This window comes from Triticum aestivum, chromosome 1A, assembly GCF_018294505.1.
Source record: "Triticum aestivum cultivar Chinese Spring chromosome 1A, IWGSC CS RefSeq v2.1, whole genome shotgun sequence".
Classification (NCBI taxonomy): Eukaryota; Viridiplantae; Streptophyta; class Magnoliopsida; order Poales; family Poaceae; genus Triticum; species Triticum aestivum.
This window is the reverse complement of record NC_057794.1, coordinates 254,529,722-254,554,856: the sequence shown is the minus strand read 5'-3', so window position 1 is coordinate 254,554,856 and position 25,135 is coordinate 254,529,722.

Genomic DNA, 25,135 nt, shown 5'->3' with positions numbered 1-25,135 from the left:
CATGAAACCGAAGAACTTTCGTAAATCACTAAGTTACCTCAATGGGGATATGCATTTCCCCAACAATAAGTATTTCATATTTCTTTTTTATAGTATGTAGAGGTATTTGAAAACTTCCAATAGTGATTGTCGGAGATTTTTCAATAACATTAATACCATTCACTTGGAATTGTTTCTTCACAAAGTGCACCGTATGCTCATTACCATTAATATGAAAAGTGACCTTGCTTTTATTGCAATCAATAACAGCCCCTGCAGTATTCAAGAAGGGTCTACCAAGGATAATCGACATGTTGTCGTCCTCGGGCATCTCAAGTATAACAAAGTCAATCAAAATAGTAACATTAGCAACAACAACGGGCACATCCTCACAGATACCGATAGGTATGGCAGTTGGTTTGTCAGCCGTTTGCAAAGATATTTTAGTAGGTGTGAGTTTATTCAAGTCAAGGCATAACACTAACACCAGCTCCTAAATCACACAAGGCAGTTTTCACATAATTCTTTTTGATAGAGCAAGGTATAGTTGGTATTCCTGGATCTCCAAGTTTTTTAGGTACTCCATCTTTAAAAGTGTAATTAGCAAGCATAGTGGAGATTTCAGCTTCCGGTATTTTCTCTTATTTGTGATGATGTATTTCATATACTTTGCATGAGGCGGCATTTTCAAGATATCAGTCAAGCGAGTACGCAAAAGACTGGCCTCAGCATTTCAGCAAAGCGTTCAAGTTCTTCATCGTCATTCTTTTTAGTTGACTTGGGTGGAAAAGGTATAGGTTTTGAACCCAGGGTTCTCTTTCTTTACCGTGTTTTCTAGCAACAAAGTCTCTTTTGTCATATCTTTTATTTTTAGCTTGTGGGTTATCAAGATCAACGGGTGGTTCTATCTCAACAACATTGTCTGGTTCTTTATTATTGGTTGGTTCAGAGTCTTCATGAACCTCATCATTATCTTTTTCATTTTCATTAGGTGAGTGTTCATTACCAGATTGAGTTTTAGCATCTGAGATAGAAACTTCATTTTCATTATCATGAGGTTTTTCTATTTTAGGTTCACTAGAAGCATGCAAAGTCCTATCGTTTTTCTCTTTCTTCCTAGAAGGACTAGGTGCACTAGTGTTAGCTCTTTGTGAATCTTGTTCAATTCTTTTAGGGTGTCCCTCAGGATAAAGTAGTTCCTGAGTCATTTTACCTCCTCTAGTTGCAACTCTAACAGCAAAGTCATGCATATTAAGATTCATTTCATCAAGCAATTCTATTTGAGATTTAGCAACTTATTCTAATTGAGTTTGAACCATATAAGCATGTTTTCCAACACCTCTAACATCACTTGATATTCTAAATAACAAGTCACTCAAGTGAGCAATCATATCAAGATTATATTTCAATTGTTTCATAACATTTGCATTGAAGTGATCTTGTTTCCTAATGTACTTTTCAAACTCATAAAGGCATTGAGTAGGATGCATATTGTGAGGATTATCACTATCATTAAACTTCAAAAGATAATTTACCTCTACCACCTTAGGTAGTGGTGGTGTATTAAGGCCATGTATCTTCAATAGGAGGTAAATTTTTAACATCCTCAACTTTAATACCTTTTTCGTTCATAGATTTCTTTGCCTCTTGCATATCTTTAGGACTGAGATATAATATACCCCTCTTCTTAGGAGTGGGTTTAGGCGGTGGTACAGGAATAGTCCAATCATCATAATTTTTCAATATGTTATTCAGTAATTTTTCAGCTAGTCCAACAGTTCGTTCCCTGAAAACACAACCAACACAACTATCTAGGAAGTCCCTAGAAGCATCGGTTAGTCCATTATAGAAGATATCAAGTATTTCATTTTTCTTAAGAGGATGATCAGGCAAAGTATTAAGTAACTAGCAAAGCCTCCCCCAAGCTTGTGGGAGACTCTCTTCTTTAGTATGCACAAAGTTAAATATTTCCTGTAAGGTAGCTTGTTTCATATGAGTAGGAAAATATTTTCAGAGAAGTAATAAATCATATCCTGGGGACTACGCACACAACCAGGAGCAAGAGTATTGTACCAAGCTTTAGCATCACCCTTTAATGAGAAAGGAAATAATTTGAGAATAAAGTAATAGCGAGTTTTCTCATCATGAGTAAAAAGGGTGGCTATGTCATTCAACTTAGTAAGATCTGCCACAATAGTTTTAGTTTCATAACCATGGAAAGGATCAGATTCAACCAGAGTAATTAGCTCTGGGTCGATAGAAAATTCATAATCCTTATCATCAATAAAGATAGGTGAAGTAGCAAACTTAGGATCACAATTCATAATACTTGTGTAGTAATTTCTCTAGTTGCTTCTTCACTCATAACATAACCTTCCGGTACCTTAGGCAATTCATATCTAGGAAGGCTAGTTCTAGTAGGAGTTTCAGGCGATTCAGTTTCAAGCTCATCATCAGATTCAACAACATCATGTTGTATAACTCTAGCAATTTGTTTATCAAGAAATTCACCAAGTGGCACATCATCATTATCAAACAAGGTACTAGCATCATCATAAGAATCATTCATAGTAGAAGTAGCATCATCAATAACTTGCGATATATCAAAATTAATAGCATGTGGTGGTGTTGCAAGTTTACTTATAACAGAAGGTGAATCTAAAGCAGAACTGGATGGAAGTCCTTTACCTCCCCTTGTCCTTGAGAGAAATATCTTAGTCTTAGCATCCTTCGGATTCTTCATAGTGATAATATGATAATAATCCCAAGTGACTCAACAAATATAGCTATGCTCCCTGGCAGCGGCGCTGGAAAAAGGTCTTGATAACCCACAAGTATAGGGGATCGCAATAGAGTATTCAACCCAAATTTATAGATTCGACACAAGGGGAGCCAAAGAATATTTGAAGGTATTAGCAGCTGAGTTGTCAATTCAACCACACCTGGAGATTAATTATCTGCAGCAAAGTGATCAGTAGCAAAGTAGTTTGATAGTTTTGATAGTAGTGACAACAACAATAGTAACAGTAACAGTGATAGCAGTAATTTTGTAGCAAGCGTAACAGTGATGATAGCAGCAGTAACTTAGCAGAAACAATAAAGAAAAGTTCGTAGGCATTGGATTGGTGACTTGTTGGATGATATTCATCATGAGACAGTTATAACCTAGGGCGATACGGCACTAGCTCCAGTTCATCGATATAATGTAGGCATGTATTCCGTAAATAATCATACATGCTTTATTAAAAGAACTTGCATGACATCTTTTGTCCTACCCTCCTGTGGCAGCGGGGTCCATATTGGAAACTAAGGGATATTAAGGCCTCCTTTTAATAGAGAACCGGAACAAGCATTAACACATACTGAATACATGAACTCCTCAAACTACGGTCAACATCGGGAGTGGGCCCGATTGTTGTCACTTCGGGGTTGCCGGATCATAACACGTAGTAGGTGACTATAACTTGCAAGGTCGGATCTAGAACATGGATATAATGATGATAACATAAACGGTTCAGATCTCAAATCATGGCACTCGGGCCCAAAGTGACAAGCATTAAGCATAGCAAAGTCATAGCAACATCAATCTAGGAACATAGTGGATACTAGGGATCATGCCCTAACAAAACTAAACTAACTCGGTTACATGATGAATCTCGTCCAACTCCTCACTGACCAGCGAGCCTATGAAGGAATTACTCACTCCCGGTGGGGAGCATCATGGAATTGGTGATGGAGAAGGGTTGGTGATGATGAAGAACGAAGATCCCCCTCTCCGGAGCCCCAAACGGACTCCAGATCTACCCTCCCGAGGAAGAACAGGGCTTGCCGACGGCTCCGTCTCGTGGATCGTGATAATTCTTTTTCTCTTACTTTTTACAAAAATAGAAATTTATAGTGTCAGGGTTGAGTTCTATGGGGCAACCAAGTGGGTACAACCCACCTGGGCGCGCCAGGAGAGGGGGCGCGACCTGGTGGGTTGTGCCCACCCAGGGGCCCCTCTCTGGTGGGTCTTGGCTCCAATAATTCTTATTATTGATATAAAAAATCCTCGCAAAGTTCCGTTCCATTCCGAGAACTTTTATTTCTACACAAAAACAACACCATGGTAGTTCTGCTGAAAACAACGTCAGACCGGGTTAGTTTCATTCAAATCATGCAAATTAGAGTCCAAAACAAGAGCAAAATGTGAGAAAAAGTATATACATTGGAGACGTATCACTGGTTCGGCTGCAAGCACACTTCCATTTGGGAAATACTTGGCACGGGGGATTCGGGACGACAGACTTGCTTCGCTAGCATAGCTAGATTGAACGAGTAGAGGTCCCGGAACCCTAGCCCTCCCTCTTCTTTCGATAGCTTCATTTTTTCCCATCCAACCCAATGCATCTTGTTTTCTTCTCTGTGATTGTTCCACCAGTACTGACAAATTAGCTGACTTATCTCATCACATAGGGTCTTTGTTAGGTCGAAGCAAGCCATGGCATGTGTGGGGATTGCTTGCGCTATGGCTTTCACACAAATCTCATTGCCAGCCATAGAGAGACATCGATCCCAGCCCCCCTATAGTAGTCCACTGATTCGTTCCTTAATGTACTCAAAATATTTCTTCTTAGACTTCCCAATATATGTTGGTAACCCCAAATACTTCCCTTCAGTGGATTCGCCCCCAAGCTGGAGTTCTCGTAGGAGCAGATTTTTACATGACTGCTTGGCGTTGGAACTGAACATCACCGATGATTTTTCTCGGTTTATCACCTTGCCAGAGCACTCCTCGTCCTCATGTAATATGGAGTTGATAGTTTGCACACCTTGCGGGGTAGCTTCCAGGACCAGCAATGAGTCATCGGCAAAAAGTAGATGGTTAACTCGCGGTGCCGTTGGTGCAAGTTTGATTCCTCTGATCCGGTTCTCCTCATCAGCTTTGTTGAGCATCGCTGATAGTCCCTCAGCACACAGCAGAAATAGGTAGGGTGAGATGGAACCCCCCTGCCTTAGACCCCTGCCCGGTACCACAACATCTGTTAGTGCATTGTTCACTTTGAATCTTTATGACACCGAACAGACACACTTCATGATCAGCTGCACAAAATCCTCCCTGAACCCCATCTTTCTCATCATCCCTTCTAGGAAAGACCACTCGACATGATCATATGCTTTGCTCATATCCAATTTTAGTGCCATGTAGACATCTTTCCCTTCCTCTTCCTCTTCATGAAGTGGGTCATTTCATATGCAAGAATAGTTTTTTTAATAAAAGAGAGGGTTTCGCACCCCCTCCGATTTTCATTAATGAAAACCAACAAGTTCTCAAACTACAAAACGCTAACTGAAGACGAACCAAAAGGCAGGCAGGGGTGTGTAGTAGCGACCAGGCTGAAGCATCTCCCCACACCCAACGATAGGTTTTTGCACCGCTAAGCATTCAGAACAGCCAAGTTATTACATTCATCCATAATCTATAACCAAGCTACACAAAAGAGAGATGGCTAAAACAATCACAGAACAAGAAGCAACGCAGTCCAGTCGATCTCCAGGGAAGAGTTATCCATCATTCCAGGTGCAACACATTGATTCTCCACCCTTGAGAGGCCACGTAGACTTCACTTGCTACCCGTTCTAGCTATCTTGCCCCCAGCTCCAGCACCTTTTTTGCTGCTCCCTTATCTACAAAATAGACCAATTCGCCATCCAATGTGTCATTGCTTTGATATAGTCATAGGATCAGAGATTCTTTTATTCTCAAAAATAACCATGTTTCTAGTTTTCCATAAAGCCCAACAAATAGCAGAAATTCCCACCAGAACAAGTTTTTTATCCTCTTTCCCAAAAGAATTCAACCAAGATCCAAGACATTCTTGCATTGACATAGGAGTTCTCCTCAAACCAAAGGTACATTTGATTAAAATCCAAATCAAAGAAGCAGCTGGACAAGCAAAAAACAAGTGATCCGCAGATTCATCTTTTCCACAAAATACACAATTTTTTATCCCCTTTCCACCCTCTTTTCAATAAAGCATCTTTGGTGAGTATGCTTTTCCTGATGCTAAGTCATAGGAAAACCTTAATTTTTGCTAGGACTTTGATTTTCCATAGAAATTTATGTGGGACTCTAAGTCCATCAGCCACCATTTTTTATAAAGTGATTTAACTGTAAATATGCCATTTGCATTAAGAGACCATGTTATTTTATCCTTGCCCCCTTTCATTTCAATATCTTCACTTCTACTTCTTAAATTGTTCCAGAGCCCTAAAGTCTCACCATGCAGGGTCCTTCTAAACCTAAACCCTTGCCATCCTTTTTGGATGGCCTCAGCAACTATAATATTATGATCAAAACAAAAATCATAAATCCCGGGATAAGCTTATTTTAAACTTTTGTCATCAACCCATATATCTTCCTAGAATCTAGTGTTTTCTCCATCCCCCAATTATTTTTTAACAAAACTATGAAAAAATTCCTTGATCTTCATCAAGCTAGACCAAAACCGCGAATCTCCAAGTTTTTTGTGCTCTTAGACAGGCATTTACCCCCCCCCCCATATTTTCCTTTTATGACATATTGCCATAGTCCCTCCTCGGTCTCCATTTTCCAGAACCATTTAGTAAGCAAATCTATGTTCATCATTTCTAAATTAATGATCCCTATCCCACCAACATCCTTGGGTAGGCAGCAAGTATCCCACTTCACCACGTGATATTTTTTAATATCTTCAGCTTCCTGCCACACTAGTCTAGCCCTGTAAAAGTCAACCTTTTTCACCACCCCTTTAGGGATTGGATAAAATGAAATCATATAGAGAGGAATATTATTTAGGCAGGCCTGTGCTAAAGTGATTCTCCCAGCAATAGACCCTAACAATTTTCCTTGCCAACATCCACATCTTTTCTCAACTTTCTCATTCACACAGTTCCAGTGTATGTTTCTTAATCTAGTTTCAGCTACTAGTAATCCCAAGTATTTCATAGGAATTACCCCCATCTTACAAGTTAGAATCTCCTGATATAGATTTTATTTCTCTTTTGCTTTCCCAAACAACATCAGTCCACTCCTGTGGAAGTTAATTTTGAGCACAAACATTTGTTCAAAGGCTCCTAACACAAACTTCAGATTTTGTACACTTTCCACTTCATCTTTAATCAAAAAGATTGTCATCTGCATATTGGAGCATATTCACTCCATTGTTTTCCCCATTACCCGGAACCCCTTTGATCATGTCATTTTCTAGTGCATTACTCATCAAAATGGCTAATGCACCTGCAGCAAGATCAAACAGTAAGGGGGACATGGCATCTCCCTGTCTGAGACCTTTGAAGGTTTTAAAATATGATCCAATTTCATCATTAACTTTCACCCCAACATGTCCACCTCTCATAGTCTCCATTACCCAATCACACCATTTATCAGGGACCCTTTGGCTTTCAACATCTGAATCACAAAGGGCCACTTGATTTTGTCATATGCTTTTTCAAAATCTACCTTAAAAATTAGAGCACCATATTTTTTACTATGAAAAGTGTTCAAAGCTTCATGTAGTATCACCACCCCCTCCATGATATATCTACCCTTAATGAAGGTTGTTTGGGTTTTAAAAATAACAGGGGACACACACTTAGTGAGCATGTTCATCAGCACTTTTGTGATGATTTTAAAGCTCACATTTAACAAGCAAATCAGTCTAAATTTTTGAATCTGTTTGGCATCTGCAGTTTTTGGTATTAATGTGATGATACCATAATTCAATCTGGCAATGTTAATTTTGCCTCTAGCAAACTCTTCAATTAGAGCTTTAAGATCCCATTTCACCAGGTCCCAAAATTCATGGTAAAAATCAGCTGGGAACCCATCTGGCGCAGGACTTTTATTTTTTTCATCCCAAATACCACCTCCTTAATTTCTTCTAGTGAGAAAGGACTCATCAGTATCTTTTTGTCCTCCTCACTGATTTTGTTAGTTTCCACATCTCTCATTGAGATTTGGGCTTCTTCAGGATGTCCAAACATTTTTTTTGTAAAAGTCAGTTTTATATTTCATCAGCTCCTCCTCTCCTTCAATCATTCCTTCTTCTTGTTCTAGGGATAATATTCTGTTTTTCCTTCTTCTACCATTTACTTTTGCATGGTAATATCTTGTATTCCCATCACCTTCTATAATCTCTCTCTCCTTGTATCTTTGAATTATTTTAATTTCTTCCTGCATCATCACCCTTTTTAGTTGTTCTCTAAACTCTCTCTGCTCTTTTCTTAACTTCTGCAGCGATTCCCCTAATCACAGTACTTTTATCTATTTCATCCGATCTTCTGACAATGTCAATTTTTATTTTCCTATACCAATCATCAACATTTATGTTCCATCCTTTTGCCTTGTTCCTCAAGTTTCTCATCCCGAGCTGCCATCTTTCTAGTATGTCTCCATGATATGTTTCATTCCAGGTTCTCTGTATTAGTTCCTTAAACCCTTTCCTCAGTGCCCATGCATTTTCATACCTAAATATATATTTGTTTTGATGGTCCTCTCTTGTATCCACATACATGGGTGTATGATCTGACACTTCCCTAGCAAAAGCCTGAAGTATAGTTAAAGGATATTTTTCTTCCCACACTGGGCACATTAAAACCCTATCTAACTTCTCAAAGGTTGGGTCTGCCAGATTATTGGCCCAAGTAAATTGTCTTCCATTGAGGGGAAGCTCCTTCAATCCAGCGTGCTCAATGATTGCATTGAACATAAATGTCCATTGTTCATTGTCGGTGTACAAAAATAGGGGCGCATCTTTGTACCCCTTTTCATGTGCATGGGCAGTCAGAGCCGCGCCCACGGCCACACCAAGCAAAACGAGGGAGGTGAGCCAAGGTAAGATCGAAGCCCAAGACAATCAAAGCAACGCCAAGACCAGGACCACAAAGAGCAGAGGTACGAAGCAAGTTTCCCCGGCAAGACCCTTGCCGGGTGGCCTCAGCGGCCCCGGCAAGACCCTTGTCGCGACAGCTCGCCCCGCACCAACAGAGCGAGCCACCCTTGAGCCCACGACCCCCAGTGCCATCATCAGCGTGGGGCCAGGGCTCGGGAAGGCACCCATGTGGAGGCATGTAGATCTTTGTGAAGACATATTCAAGATCAGATTAGAAGATGACGATTCCTGGCAAGATCCTTGCCAAGGAAGGCCACCAGACCCCCGGCAAGGTCCTTGCTAGGGACGACAACACGCCACGGCGAGACCCTTGCCGGGCCACCCGGCAAGGCCCTCGCCAAAGACGCCGGCAAGGCCACCGCCAAGCCCACATCAATAAAGCTTCCACCGCCGTTCACATGCAGCTGCCAGCCCAACCAGCTGAGCGGGCACCTGCGTGGCAACATGCAGCTCCCAGGCCAACTCATCAAGCACCTATGTGGCGGCATGCAGATCTTCGTGAAGGCTCCACCACCGCGCCAACTCAGCTGCCTGCCTGCCTACATGGCACCGCACGCATCCCTGGCCGAGGCGCATGTCGAAGCAAGGAGGAGCGACGACGGAAGGGATGAGCCTCGCCCCTGTCCCCGATAAAGCAAGAGGACACCTAAGTGATGCATTAAATGCACCTTGTCCTGTAATACGAGGGATAACCTCGTGCCACTGTAGACCTTTCCACCTCCTATGTGCTACTGTGGCAACCCCTTTTTCCTATAAAAGGAGGCCCGAGGCGACAAGAAGGGGGATTCGGCTCTTTTGAACCACACGCTGACCACAGCTAGTTCGAGAGCTCAAGAACTCTCAGAAATACACCCACCAAAGCAGGACTAGGGTTTTACGCATCCTCGCGACTCGAACCTGGGTAAACGATCCTTGTGTTTTCTACTAGCCCTGCTCTCCTCGCAACCCTGCGCCCCGGCAACCGTATTAGGGATTCTTGTGATCCCATAGGTGTTGTTCCACATTGACATTCATTGTGCATATGCTTGTTCTTTTCCTTTTCATTTCGAATAATATTAAAATCTCCCCCAACTAGACAAGGTAATGGGTTATCATGATATACTCTGGCAAGTTCTGCCAGGAAGCTCGCTTTCCCCTCATTCTGTGCATCCCCACAAAAAGTAATTAAGTTCCAATGCATTTTGACAAATTTGTCAAATAGCAACATTCTTACAAAGTAAACCCCTTTCTCAGTGTGTTCAACTTCGAACCTATCCTAATTAACTCCCATCAGAATCCCCCATGACATTCCTCTTGGCTCATTCCAGCACCAAACAAAATCCCTCCCCCCCACACACAAATTATGCAGTTCATTATTAGAAAAGTTTTGTTTAATGGTTTCATAGATCCTAATGAAATCAAGTTTATGATCTATAATCAGTTCTCTAACATATCTTTTTTATGATCCTGTCCCAATCCTCTTACATTCCAAAAAAACCTTTCATTTTTGCTATTTATTTGCTTTTGTCCCCTTTTTCCTTCTAAGCACACCAATCCCCACAGATTGCTTCACACAGCTTAATGCCAGTGACCTTTTCCTATTCTTCCCTTTTTTCCTTAGAACATATTTCTCAGGTTCATAAATTGTTGCTCTTCCAAATCTACATCAAAATGCTATAAATCTGAACAGATTTCCTCTAAGTCAACATCTCCAGTGCATATATGCACTGGTGTGATGTGTTATCCTTCTCCCATGTCACCACTTCTCTCCTCTTGTTTCTTAGTTTCCATTAAATTTTGGAAATACATCTCTCTTCTACTTATCTCCATTTTCCTAATAATCTCTAAATTTTTATCTATCATTTCAATGGAGCATCCCAGATCAATCCCAACCAGTGAACTAATATGTAATAATGAGGAATTTGCACAATTTAGTTCAGATTCCTTACCATAGTTATCCCTCTCTTCAGCCCTTATCTTTGCCAAATCCTCCACTTTCTGGTCTTCTTTCCCTCTATTTCTAAGGCTCCTCTTCAATTCAACTTCTTTGTCTTCACCATTTCTTTCTATCACCTCCATTCCATGTAACTCTGCAAGCCTTTCTCCCAAAGTACCCACTGATTCCTGACTTGCATTATAATCAGTAGGTTCATTATACTTCCCAGATCATGTTTCCTATTTCTTTTCATGGCTCTCCTTTTCATAATCTTCCACTTCTAGATTGGCCAACTCCATCTCATATTGCTATCTGTTAGTAGCCTCATGTTCCAATTTCAAATCTTCTCTTTGTTTTTCAATGAAGATCTCAAGTTTTTTCTATGTGTTCTCCAGGTCTCTAATTCTCTTATCAGCCTTATTCCACAAGGCACTCTATCTAGCCTTTTCCTCTTCCAAAATCTGGATTTTTCTAAACATGATATCCATTTCTTTCTGCATCTTTCCTCTCTCAGCATCCATACTCTTGTCCAAGTACCGAATTATTTCCTCTAATGAGTTTATGATCATTTCATTCTTCTTGTCAATCTCCTCAATTTGTTTTAGGGATAGGCTGCCCAGAATCATTCCTCTTCTGTCAGTCCCATTTGTTTTTACTATTTTCCTATTGTCCTCCTCTTCATCACCAGCTTCCATATTAGACACAGCTTCAGACTTTCTTTTCTCCTCCTTGTACCAACCCATTTCAGTCACCTTATCTAGTTTTGTCTCAATTCTAAACATCAACAAGTCTAGAGAAGTAATTTCCACCTGGGCAGGGATCTTTCCCACATCCCTCTCTCCACATTTCACTTTCACTTTTTCCTCATTGATAGTGTCCATATCAATCTCCAAAACAGGCCCCACTACAGCAGTCACTTCACACATGCTAAAAAATGTCTAAAGCAATCTGGCACCTTCTCAAAACTGACCCAGGCAGTATGCATTTTGCCAATCGCCAGATGGTCAAGAGACCAGGGCTGGACTTTTATGATAACACCAGTTCCCATCAGATTGAAGTCATTGAACTTTGCTAATTCAACCAACTTTGCTTTGTTTGGGAATCTCATAACGTAGCAATTCTTACCATATTCCTTTACTCTTCATTGCCATCCCCAATCAAACATTTCATTTAATGCCTTGATCAGTTCAGTTTCATTAATCTGTCCATCCCTGATGATCACCACACCCAAGGGGTTTGTATGCTCTTCAACCAGAACATCTTTGTAACTCTGCACCAACTATTGGGGAACGTAGCAACAATTCAAAAAAAATTCCTACGTGTCACCAAGATCAATATAGGAGATACTATCAACGAGAGAGAGGGAGTGCATCTTCATAGCCTTGAAGATCACCAAGTGGAAACGTTACAAGAACACAGTTGGTGGAGTCGTACACGCAGCGATTCAGATCGCGGTCGATTTTGATCTAAGCGCCGAACAACGGCGCCTCCGTGTTCAACACACGTGCAACCCGGTGACGTCTCCTGCACCTTGATCCAGCAAGGAGGAGGGAGAGGTTGGGGAAGACAACTCCAGCAGCAGCACAACGACATGGTGGTGGTGGAGCAGCATGGTTCTCCAGCAGGGCTTTGCCAAGCACTACGAAAGACGAGGAGGTCGAGAGGTAGGGCTGCGCCGAGAAAGAGAGACCTTCGTGTATGGCAGCCCCAAAACTCCCACTATATATAGGAGGAGAGGAGGGGGTTGCGCCCCCTCTAGGGTTCCCACCCTAGGGGGGCAGCAGCCCTAGATGGGATTGAGGGGCGGCTAAGGGGGAGAGAGGGGGCGCGCCCTAGGGTGGGCCTTAGGCCCATCTGCACCTAGGGTTTCCCCCTCTTCCCTTGTGCTGCGCCTTGGGCCTTGGTGGGAGGTGCACCAGCCCACTCAGGGGCTGGTCCCTTCCCACTCTTGGCCCATGCAAGCCTCCGGGGCTGGTGGCCCCTCCCGGTGGACCCCCAGAACCCTTCCAGTGGTCCCGGTACATTACCAGTGATGCTCGGAACACTTCCAGTGTCCAAATCCTCACTTCCTATATATTATTCTTTACCTCCGGACCATTCCGAAACTTCTTGTGACATCCAGGACTCCAAAAAAATATTCGGTAACCACGTACAAACTTTCCGTATAACCCTAGCGTCATCGAACCTTAAGTGTGTAGACCCTAAGGGTTCAGGAACCATGTAGGCATGACCGAAACATCTCTTTGGCCAATAACCAACAGCGGGATCTAGATACCCATGTTGGCTCCCACATGTTCCATGATGATCTTATCAGATGAACCACGATGTCGGGGATTCAATCAATCCTGTATACAATTCCCTTTGTCTATCGGCATGTTACTTGCCCGAGATTCGATCATCGATATCTCTATACCTCGTTCAATCTCATTACCGGCAAGTCTCTTTACTCATTCCGTAACGCATGATCCCGTGGCTAACTCCTTAGTCACATTGAGCTCGTTATGATGATGCATTACCTAGTGGGCCCAGAGATACCTCTCCGTCATACGGAGTGACCAATCCCAGTCTCGATTCATGCCAACCCAACAGATACTTTCGAAGATACCTGTAGTGCACCTTTATAGCCACCCAGTTACATTATGACGTTTGGTACACCCAAAGCATTCCTACGGTACCCGGGAGTCGCACAATCTCATGGTCTAAGGAAATGATACTTTACATTAGAAAAGCTAAGAACTACACGATCTTGTGCTACGCTTAGGATTGGGTCTTGTCCATCACATCATTCTCCTAATGATGTGATCCCGTTATCAATGACATCCAATGTCCATGGTCAGGAATCGTGACCATCTATTGATCAACGAGCTATCAACTAGAGGCTTACTAGGGACATATTACGATCTATGTATTCACACATGTATTACGGTTTCCGGTTAATACAATTATAGCATGAACAATAGACAATTATCATGAACACGAAAATATAATAATAACCACTTTATTATTGCCTCTAGGGCATATTTCCAACAGTCTCCCGCTTGCACTAAAGTCAATAATCTAGTTACATTGTGATGAATCGAACACCCATAGAGTTCTGGTGTTGATCATGTTTTGCTCATGGAAGAGGTTTAGTCAACAGATCTACGACCTTCAGATCCGTATGCACTTTACAAATATCTATGTCTCCATCCTGAATATATTCACGAATGGAGTTGAAGCGACGCTTGATATGCCTGGTCTTCTTGTGAAACCTGGGCTCCTTGGCAACGGCAATAGCTCTAGTGTCTTCATAGAAGAGAGTCATTGGTCCCGATGCATTGGGAATAACTCCTAGGTCGGTGATGAATTCCTTCATCCAGACTGCTTCCTGTGCTGCCTCCGAGGCTGCTATGTACTCCGCTTCACATGTAGATCCCGCCATGACGCTTTGCTTGCAACTACACCAGCTGACTGCCCCACCATTCAAAATGTACACGTATCCGGTTTGTGATTTTGAGTCATCCAGATCTGTGTCAAAGCTTGCATTGATGTAACTCTTTATGACGAGTTATTCGTCACCTCCATAAACGAGAAACATATCCTTAGTCCTTTTTAGGTACTTTAGGATATTCTTGACCGTTGTCCAGTGTTCCATGCCGGATTACTTTGGTACCACCCTACCAAACTTATGGCAAGGTCCACATCAGGTCTGGTACACAACATGGCATACATAATAGACCCTATGGCTGAGGCATATACACTACAAAAAAGACATATCCGTGACATTTTGGGCCGAACATTTTTTTTCTGTCATACATATGACACTTCTATGACGATAATTGTGACAAAACCTGGTATCATCATAGATGTGGTGGGCTCCTACTTCTATGACAAAAAATCATGACAGAAAATGGGCTTTTCGTCCTGGGCGGTCCGGAGACGCAGCTGCATGACATTCTTTGGGCCGTCCATGCCGGAAAAAACCGTGGTAGAAGCGAGGGTGAGGAAAATTTCGGGGAGTTCCCGGTTACGGTGAGAGGTTGGGGCCGAGCGATGCGCGTTTCTCTCGTACACGTACGCACGTGTGTGCGAGGCATTGGCTCTAACTCAACCCGAGCGTGGCGTTGGGCTCTAACTGAACCCGAGCGATTGCACTGCAGGCTACGCGTTGCTGAACCCGAGCGATTGATCGATGGCTGTTAACTGAACCCGATCGAGCGATTCCTTTGCTACTGCTGCTAACTGAAGTCGATCGATGTTGCCTCTGGGATGAACAGTGAGTGTTGCGGGGGGTTTGGATGAACAGTGAGCGGTGGCGTTGCCTCTGGATGAACAGGACCCCATGGTGTGGTGGAGGGCTGGATGAACAGTAGATAGTGGAGGGGTGCCCGTGGAGGGGTGGATGAACAGGACCCCGTGGTGTGGAGGGCTGGATGAACAGTAGACGGTGGAGGGGTGGTTGAACAGTAGCCGGTGGAGTAGCGCGTAGTGGAGGCTGGATGAACAGGAGCCCGTGGAGGCTGGAGGAGGTCGACAGTAGCCCGTGGAGGCTGGAGGAGGTCGACGGTGGAGATGAACAGTATCCCGTGGAGTCCCGTTTTGCGGTACGCCACACCCCTCCTGATGAACAGGACCCCTGTTTCAACCGTAGGAGGTCCGTTTCGTCCATTTTGCGGTACGCCACACCCCTCCCGATCAACAGGACCCCCGTTTCGACCGTAGGAGGTCCGTTTCATCCGTTTTGTGGTACGCCACACCCCTCCCGATCAACAGGACCCCCGTTTCGACCGTAGGAGGTCCATTTCCTCTGTTTTGCGGTACGCCAGACCCCTCCCGATCAACAGGACCCCGTTCCGAACGTAGGAGGTCCGTTTCCTCCGTTGTGCGGTACGCTAGGCCTCGTTTCCATCGCCTGTTCCATCCAAGCCCTCCCGATGAACACGACCACGCATTCCGTTCCGACCCAGCCGGTTGGCTCCCACGCGTTCCGTTGCCTCCCGATGAACACGATGCATTCCGTTGCCTCCCCATGAACACGACGCCTCCCCGTGAACACGACGACGCTGTTTCTTCGTTTTGACCCAGCCATGTACACGAGCCCTGGCCGTACGTATGCGCGAGCAGGCGTTCGAGACCCCGCCCGTATGTACACATACGTGGCCGTATTTTCTTTCTTGCACCCTGGCCGTTGTACGTACATGTACATGCTACGTGCGCGCCTCTACTACGGCACGTACACACCTCTACTATGACACGTGTGCGCCTCTACATCCACCAGTATATATGTGCGTACACGTTCGCGACCAGAATGACAATGCTACGTACGCTTCGACCAGGTGGGTCCCGACTATCAGGCACTTCCTTGCCTGCAAAGATGTAGCTGGTGGGTCCCAGCAGTCAGGGGGCGAATCGTTTTTTTGCCGGACGCACTTCCTTGCGTGCGAAGATGTAGCTGGTGGGTCCCAGCAGTTAGGGGCAAACGTTTTTTTCGCGAAATACGGTGGCCCGTCCGGTGGGTCCCCGTTGTCAGGTGGAGGAATAATTATTTTGCACGTAATAAGGAGGCATTTCCTTGCTGCGGTCGTGGACCCAGCTGTCAGCCTCTCCACGTACAGTCCACGTCCAATGGAAGTCGTTCCTTGACCACGTTGACCACGTCGCGCCGAGAGCACCAGGGCGGTGGACGACGGCGAGGCCTAGGAAGGGGACGACGCGGAGCCGGGGAAGACGCGGTAGTGGATGCCCATGGGTAGAGGAGTACGAGGGTTCACTGGTTTGCTGCGGTGTGAGGCTGCCGTCGCCGTAGAATAACAGGGGGTGTGGGTGAGTAGAGGGATGGCCTGGCCAGCGGTGGGAGTAGTAGGGGGCGTTGAGGCCTCCGCCGCATCGCAGCCGGCCACAGGGAGGCAGGAGCACGAGGCACGACTGACACTGGTTTGGGCGGCTGGAGCAAGAAGACCAGAGGTTGAAGAAGCACTACGACCATTGGATGGACATCGTACGGTCACTGGAGCTAGAATCGTGCATATTGACTAAGTTGACAAAGCCCTCCATCCCCGTCAACTTAGTAGGCCCACAATTCAGCCTGCCACTATACTGGGTCCCAGCTAATAGGGGGAGTATTCATTTTTTTGTGCGTAATAAGGAGGCACTTTATTGCATGCGAAGATATAGCTGGTGGGTCCGAGCTGTCAGCGACGGTAACGTTTTTTTCGCGAAATACAGAGGCCCTTTCGGTGGGTCCCTGATGTCAGGTGGAGGAATCATTATTTTGCGCGTAATAAGGAGGTATTTCCTTGCGTGCGGCCGTGGACCCAGCTGTCAGCCTCTCCACGTACAGTCCACTTCAGATGCATGTCGGTCGTTGACCACGTTGACCAGGCCGTGCCGAGAGCACCAGGGCGGTGGACGACGACGAGGCCTAGGAAGGGAACGACACGGAGGCAGGGAAGACTCGGCAGTTGTTTCCCACGCGGAGGGGAGTATGACTGTACGCGGGTTTACTGGTTCGTCTGCCGTCGCCGGAGAATAACAGCAGGTGTGGGTGAGTAGAGGGATGGCTAGGCCAGCGATGGGAGTACGGTGGGGCGGTGAGGCCTGCGCGGCAGCACAGCTGGCCACGGGAAGGAGGGAGCAGGTAGTCCCGCCGGCGCTTGTTTGAGCGGCTGGAGCAGGAAGAGTAGAGATTGAAGAAGCACGACGGCTGTTCGATGGACATCCAACAGTCACTACTTGTGCGTCAACCTTTTTTTGGGAAACCTCAAATCTGGGGAAAACAGCAAACAACCCATCTGCCATTATTTCTAATAATTTACAACCCATTTGCTAATTCTTAAGGTTTTTTGGAGCCCATATTCTTTTTGTTAGCATTACAGCCATATTGTGGCCACGGTTAAAAAATTATACGAAATTTTGCATATTTCGGTGCGGTCCGAACTGTTTTTAATCCCGAAATTTCGACTCACATTCAAACTGATTTTAAAAATAAATGTATATCAATATAAAATCCAACAAATTCTCCACACACAAAAATTAATGTAATTAAAAATCTCGAAATGAAAAACAAGATATTTGAAACTAATTGTCGGTTTGATATGTTTTAAAAATGTACAGCCCATTTCTCATTACTGATGGGCCATTTTCTCGGCCAGCCGAATGAAAGCTCTCCTCATCTTAAAAGATTTGCAGCCCAACAGGCCTGACAAAGCGACTTACTTGGAAAATCATAAAAAAACTGGGCTGTGACCATGGACCCAGCTGTCAGCCTCTCCACGTACAGTACTCTTCCGATGGAAGTCGTTCCTTGACCACGTTGACGACACCGCGCGGAGAGCACCACGGCGGTGGACGACTGCGAGGCCTAGGAAGGGGACGACGCGGAGCCGAGAAAGACGCGGCAGTGGAAGCCCGCGCGGAGAGGAGTACGAGGGTTCACTGGTTCAGCTGCGGTGTGAGGCTGCCGTCGCCGCAGCTCCTGGCCAGCGGTGGGAATAGTAGGGGGCAGTGAGGCCTCCACGGCAGCACAGCCGGCCACGGGAGGCAGGAGCATGCGGCACGACCAGCGCTGCTTTGGGCGGCTGGAGTAAGAAGACCAGAGGTTGAAGAAGCACTATGACCGTTAGATGGACATCGTACGGTCACTGGAGCTAGAATCGTTCATATTGACTAAGTTGACCAAGCCCTTCGTCCCCGTCAACTTAGTAGGCCCACAAGTGAGCCTCCCACCAAGGTGGGTCCTAGCTAGCCGGGGGAGTATTCATTTTTTTATGCGTAATAAGGAGGCACTTCTGGTGGGTCCAAGCTGACAGCGAGGGGAACATTTTTTCGTGAAATACGGTGGCCCGTCAGGTGGGTCCCAGCAGTTAGGGGGCAAACGTTTTTTCCGCAAAATACGGTGGCCCGTCGAGTGGGTCCCTGCTATTAGTTGGAGGAATCATTTGTTGGGTTTCGTAGTAATTTCAAAAAATTTCCTACGCACACGCAAGATCATGTGATGCATAGCAACGAGAGGGGGAGTATGATCTACATACCTAGTAGATCGACAACGGAAGCGTTTGGTTGATGTAGTCGTACGTCTTCACGATCCGACCGATCAAGCACCGAAACTACGGCACCTCCGAGTTCTAGCACACGTTCAGCTCGATGACGATCCCCGGACTCCGATCCAGCAAAGTGTCGGGGAAGAGTTCCGTCAGCATGACGGCGTGGTGAGGATCTTGATGTACTACTGCAGCAGGGCTTCGCCTAAACTCCGCTACAATATTATCGAGGACTATGGTGGCTGGGGGCGCCGCACACGGCTAAGGAATAGATCACGTGGATCAACTTGTGTGTTCTAGGGTGCCCCTTGCCTCAGTATATAAAGGAGCCAGGGAGAGGGGGCGGCCAGCCAAGGTGGGTGCGCCAAGGGGGAGTCCTACTCCCACCGGGAGTAGGACTCCTAGTTGGACAAGGAGAGAGGGGGAAGAGGTGGAAGAGAGGAAGGAAAGGGGGGGCGCCGCCCCCCTTCCCTTGTCCTATCCGGACTAGGAAGGGGAGGGGCGCGTGGCCACCTCTTGCCTCCTTCTCTCTTCTCCCTCAAGGCCCATGTAGGCCCAATAACCCCCCCGGGGGGTTCCGGTAACCCCCTGGTACTCCGGAAAAATGCCGATTTCACCCGGAACGATTCCGATGTCCAAATATAGGCTTCCAATACATCAATCTTTACGTCTCGACCATTTCGAGACTCCTCGTCATGTCCGTGATCACATCCGGGACTCCGAACTAACTTCGGTACATCAAAATGCATAAACTCATAATATAACTGTCATCGTAACCTTAAGCGTGCGGACCCTACGGGTTCGAGAACAATGTAGACATGACCAAGACATGTCTCCGGTCAATAACCAATAGCGGGACCTGGATGCCCATATTGGCTCCTACATATTCTACGAAGATCTTTATCGGTCAGACCGCATAACAACATACGTTGTTCCCTTTGTCATCGGTATGTTACTTGCCCGAGATTCGATCGTCGGTATCCAATACCTAGTTCAATCTCGTTACCGGCAAGTCTCTTTACTCGTTCCGTAATACATCATCTCACAACCAACATATTAGTTGTGGTACTTGCAAGGCTTATGTGATGTGCATTACCGAGAGGGCCCAGAGATACCTCTCCGACAATCGGAGTGACAAATCCTAATCTCGAAATACGCCAACCCAACATGTACCTTTGGAGACACCTGTAATGCTCCTTTATAATCACCCAGTTACGTTGTGACGTTTGGTAGCACCCAAAGTGTTCCTCCGGTAAACGGGAGTTGCATAATCTCATAGTCATAGGAACATGTATAAGTCATGAAGAAAGCAATAGCAACATACTAAACGATCGGGTGCTAAGCTAATGGAATGGGTCATGTCAATCAGATCATTCAACTAATGATATGATCCCGTTAATCAAATAACAACTCATTGTTCATGGTTAGGAAACATAACCATCTTTGTTTAACGAGCTAGTCAAGTAGAGGCATACTAGTGACACTTTGTTTGTCTATGTATTCACACATGTATTATGTTTCTGGTTAATACAATTCTAGCATGAATAATAAACATTTATCATGAAATAAGGAAATAAATAATAACTTTATTATTGCCTTTAGGGCATATTTCCTTCAGTCTCCCAATTGCACTAGAGTCAATAATCCAGATTACACAATAATGATTCTAACACCCATGGAGCCTTGGTGCTGATCATGTTTTGCTCGTGGAAGAGGCTTAGTCAACGGGTCTGCAACATGCAGATCCATATGTATCTTGCAAATCTCTATGTCTCCCACCTGGACTAGATCCCAGATGGAATTGAAGTGTCTCTTGATGTGCTTGGTTCTCTTGTGAAATCTGGACTCCTTTGCCAAGGCAATTGCACCAGTATTGTCACAAAAGATTTTCATTGGACCCGATGCACTAGGTATGACACCTAGATCGGATATGAACTCCTTCATCCAGACTCCTTCATTTGCTGCTTCCGAAGCAGCTATGTACTCCGCTTCACATGTAGATCCCGCTACGACGCTTTGTTTAGAACTGCACCAACTGACAGCTCCACCGTTTAATGTAAACACGTATCCGGTTTGCGATTTAGAATCGTCCAGATCAGTGTCAAAGCTTGCATCAACGTAACCTTTTACGATGAGCTCTTTGTCACCTCCATATACGAGAAACATATCCTTAGTCCTTTTCAGGTACTTCAGGATGTTCTTGACCGCTGTCCAGTGATCCACTCCTGGATTACTTTGGTACCTCCCTGCTGGACTTATAGCAAGGCACACATCAGGTCTGGTACACAGCATTGCATACATGATAGATCCTATGGCTGATGCATAGGGAACATCTTTCATATTCTCTCTATCTTCTGCAGTGGTCGGGCATTGAGTCTTACTCAACTTCACACTTTGCAATGTAGGCAAGAACCCTTTCTTTGCTTGATCCATTTTGAACTTTTTCAAAACTTTGTCAAGGTATGTGCTTTGTGAAAGTCCAATTGGGCGTCTTGATCTATCTCTATAGATCTTAATGCCTAATATGTAAGCAGCTTCACCGAGGTCTTTCATTGAAAAACTCTTATTCAAGTATCCCTTTATGCTATCCAGAAATTCTATATCATTTCCAATCAGTAATATGTCATCTAAATATAATATCAGAAATGCTACAGAGCTCCCACTCACTTTCTTGTAGATACAGGCTTCTCCAAAAGTCTGTATAAAACCAAATGCTTTGATCACACTATCAAAACGTTTATTCCAACTCCGAGAGGCTTGCACCAGTCCATAAACGGATTGCTGGAGCTTGCACACTTTGTTAGCTCCCTTTGGATCGACAAAACCTTCTGGTTGCATCATATACAACTCTTCTTCCAGAAATCCATTCAGGAATGCAGTTTTGACATCCATCTGCCAAATTTCATAATCATCAAATGCGGCAATTGCTAACATGATTCGGACAGACTTAAGCATCGCTACGGGTGAGAAGGTCTCATCGTAGTCAATCCCTTGAACTTGTCGAAAACCTTTTGCGACAAGTCGAGCTTTGTAGACAATAATATTACCGTCAGCGTCAGTCTTCTTCTTGAAGATCCATTTATTCTCAATTGCTTGCCGATCATCGGGCAAGTCAACCAAAGTCCATACTTTGTTCTCATACATGGATCCCATCTCAGATTTCATGGCTTCAAGCCATTTTGCGGAATCTGGGCTCACCATCGCTTCTTCATAGTTCGTAGGTTCATCATGATCTAGTATCATGACTTCTAGAACGGGATTACCGTACCACTCTGGCGTGGATCTCATTCTGGTTGATCTACGAGGTTCAGTAGTATCTTGATCTAAAGTTTCATGATCATCATCATTAGCTTCCTCACTAACTGGTGTAGGTGTCACAGAAACAGTTTTCTGTGATGTACTACTTTCCAATAAGGGAGCAGGTACAGTTACCTCGTCAAGTTCTACTTTCCTCCCACTCACTTCTTTCGAGAGAAACTCCTTCTCTAGAAAGTTTCCGAATTTAGCAACAAAAGTCTTGCCTTCGGATCTATGATAGAAGGTGTATCCAATAGTCTCCTTTGGATATCCTATGAACACACATTTCTCCGATTTGGGTTCGAGCTTATCAGGTTGAAGCTTTTTCACATAAGCATCGCAGCCCCAAACTTTCAGAAATGACAATTTGGTTTCTTGCCAAACCACAGTTCATAAGGCGTCGTCTCAACGGATTTTGATGGTGCCCTATTTAATGTGAATGCGGTCGTCTCTAGAGCGTATCCCCAAAACGATAGCGGTAAATCAGTAAGAGACATCATAGATCGCACCATATCTAGTAAAGTACGATTACGACGTTCGGACACACCACTACGCTGTGGTGTTCCGGGTGGCGTGAGTTGCGAAACTATTCCACAATTTTTTAAATGTACACCAAACTCGTAACTCAAATATTCTCCTCCACGATCAGATCGTAGAAACTTTATTTTCTTGTTACGATGATTTTCAACTTCACTCTGAAATTCTTTGAACTTTTCAAATGTTTCAGACTTATGTTTCATTAAGTAGATATACCCATATCTGCTTAAATCATCTGTGAAGGTGAGAAAATAACGATATCCGCCACGAGCCTCAATATTCATCGGACCACATACATCTGTATGTATGATTTCCAACAAATCTGTTGCTCTCTCCATAGTACCGGAGAACGGCGTTTTAGTCATCTTGCCCATGAGGCACGGTTCGCAAGTACCAAGTGATTCATAATCAAGTGGTTCCAAAAGTCCATCAGTATGGAGTTTCTTCATGCGCTTTACACCGATATGACCTAAACGGCAGTGCCACAAATAAGTTGCACTATCATTATCAACTCTGCATCTTTTGGCTTCAACATTATGAATATGTGTGTTACTACTATCGAGATTCAACAAGAATAGACCACTCTTCAAGGGTGCATGACCATAAAAGATATTACTCATATAAATAGAACAACCATTATTCTCTGATTTAAATGAATAACCGTCTCGCATCAAACAAGATCCAGATATAATGTTCATGCTTAACGCTGGCACCAAATAACAATTATTTAGGTCTAATACTAATCCTGAAGGTAGATGTAGAGGTAGCGTGCCGACCGCGATCACATCGACTTTGGAACCGTTTCCGACGCGCATCGTCACCTCGTCCTTAGCCAATCTTCGCTTAATCCGTAGTCCCTGTTTCGAGTTGCAAATATTAGCAACAGAACCAGTATCAAATACCCAGGTGCTACTGCGAGCATTAGTAAGGTACACATCAATAACATGTATATCACATATACCTTTGTTCACCTTGCCATCCTTCTTATCCGCCAAATACTTGGGGCAGTTCCGCTTCCAGTGACCAGTCTGCTTGCAATAGAAGCACTCAGTTTCAGGCTTAGGTCCAGGTTTGGGTTTCTTCTCCTGAGTAGCAACTTGCTTGCCGTTCTTTTTGAAGTTCCCCTTCTTCTTCCCTTTGCCCTTTTTCTTGAAACTAGTGGTCTTGTTGACCATCAACACTTGATGCTCCTTCTTGATTTCTACCTCCGCAGCTTTCAGCATTGCGAAGAGCTCGGGAATAGTCTTATTCATCCCTTGCATATTATAGTTCATCACGAAGCTCTTGTAGTTTGGTGGCAGTGATTGGAGAATTCTTTCAATGACGCAATCATCTGGAAGATTAACTCCCAATTGAATCAAGTGATTATTATACCCAGACATTTTGAGTATATGCTCACTGACAGAACTGTTCTCCTCCATCTTGCAGCTATAGAACTTATTGGAGACTTCATATCTCTCAATCCGGGCATTTGCTTGAAATATTAACTTCAACTCCTGGAACATCTCATATGCTCCATGACGTTCAAAACGTCGTTGAAGTCCCGATTCTAAGCCGTAAAGCATGGCACACTGAACTATCGAGTAGTCATCAACTTTGCTCTGCCAGACGTTCATAACATCCGGCGTTGCTCCTGCAGCAGGCCTGGCACCCAGCGGTGCTTCTAGGACGTAATTCTTCTGTGCAGCAATGAGGATAATCCTCAAGTTACGGACCCAGTCCGTGTAATTGCTACCATCATCTTTCAACTTTGCTTTCTCAAGGAACGCATTAAAATTCAACGGAACAACAGCACGAGCCATCTATCTACAATCAACATAAACAAGCAAGATACTATCAGGGACTAAGTTCATGATAAATTTAAGTTCAATTAATCATATTACTTAAGAACTCCCACTTAGATAGACATCCCTCTAATCCTCTAAGTGATCACGTGATCCAAATCAACTAAACCATAACCGATCATCACGTGAGATGGAGTAGTTTTCATTGGTGAACATCACTATGTTGATCATATCTACTATATGATTCACGCTCGACCTTTCGGTCTCCGTGTTCCGAGGCCATATCTGTATATGCTTGGCTCGTCAAGTATAACCTGAGTATTCCGCGTGTGCAACTGTTTTGCACCCGTTGTATTTGAACGTAGAACCTATCACACCCGATCATCACGTGGTGTCTCAGCACGAAGAACTTTCGCAACGGTGCATACTCAGGGAGAACACTTCTTGATAATTTAGTGAGAGATCATCTTATAATGCTACCGTCAATCAAAGCAAGATAAGATGCATAAAAGGATAAACATCACATGCAATCAATATAAGTGATATGATATGGCCATCATCATCTTGTGCTTGTGATCTCCATCTCCGAAGCACCGTCGTGATCACCATCGTCACCGGCGTGACACCTTGATCTCCATCGTAGCATCGTTGTCGTCTCGCCAAGCTTGTGCTTCTACGACTATCGCTACCGCT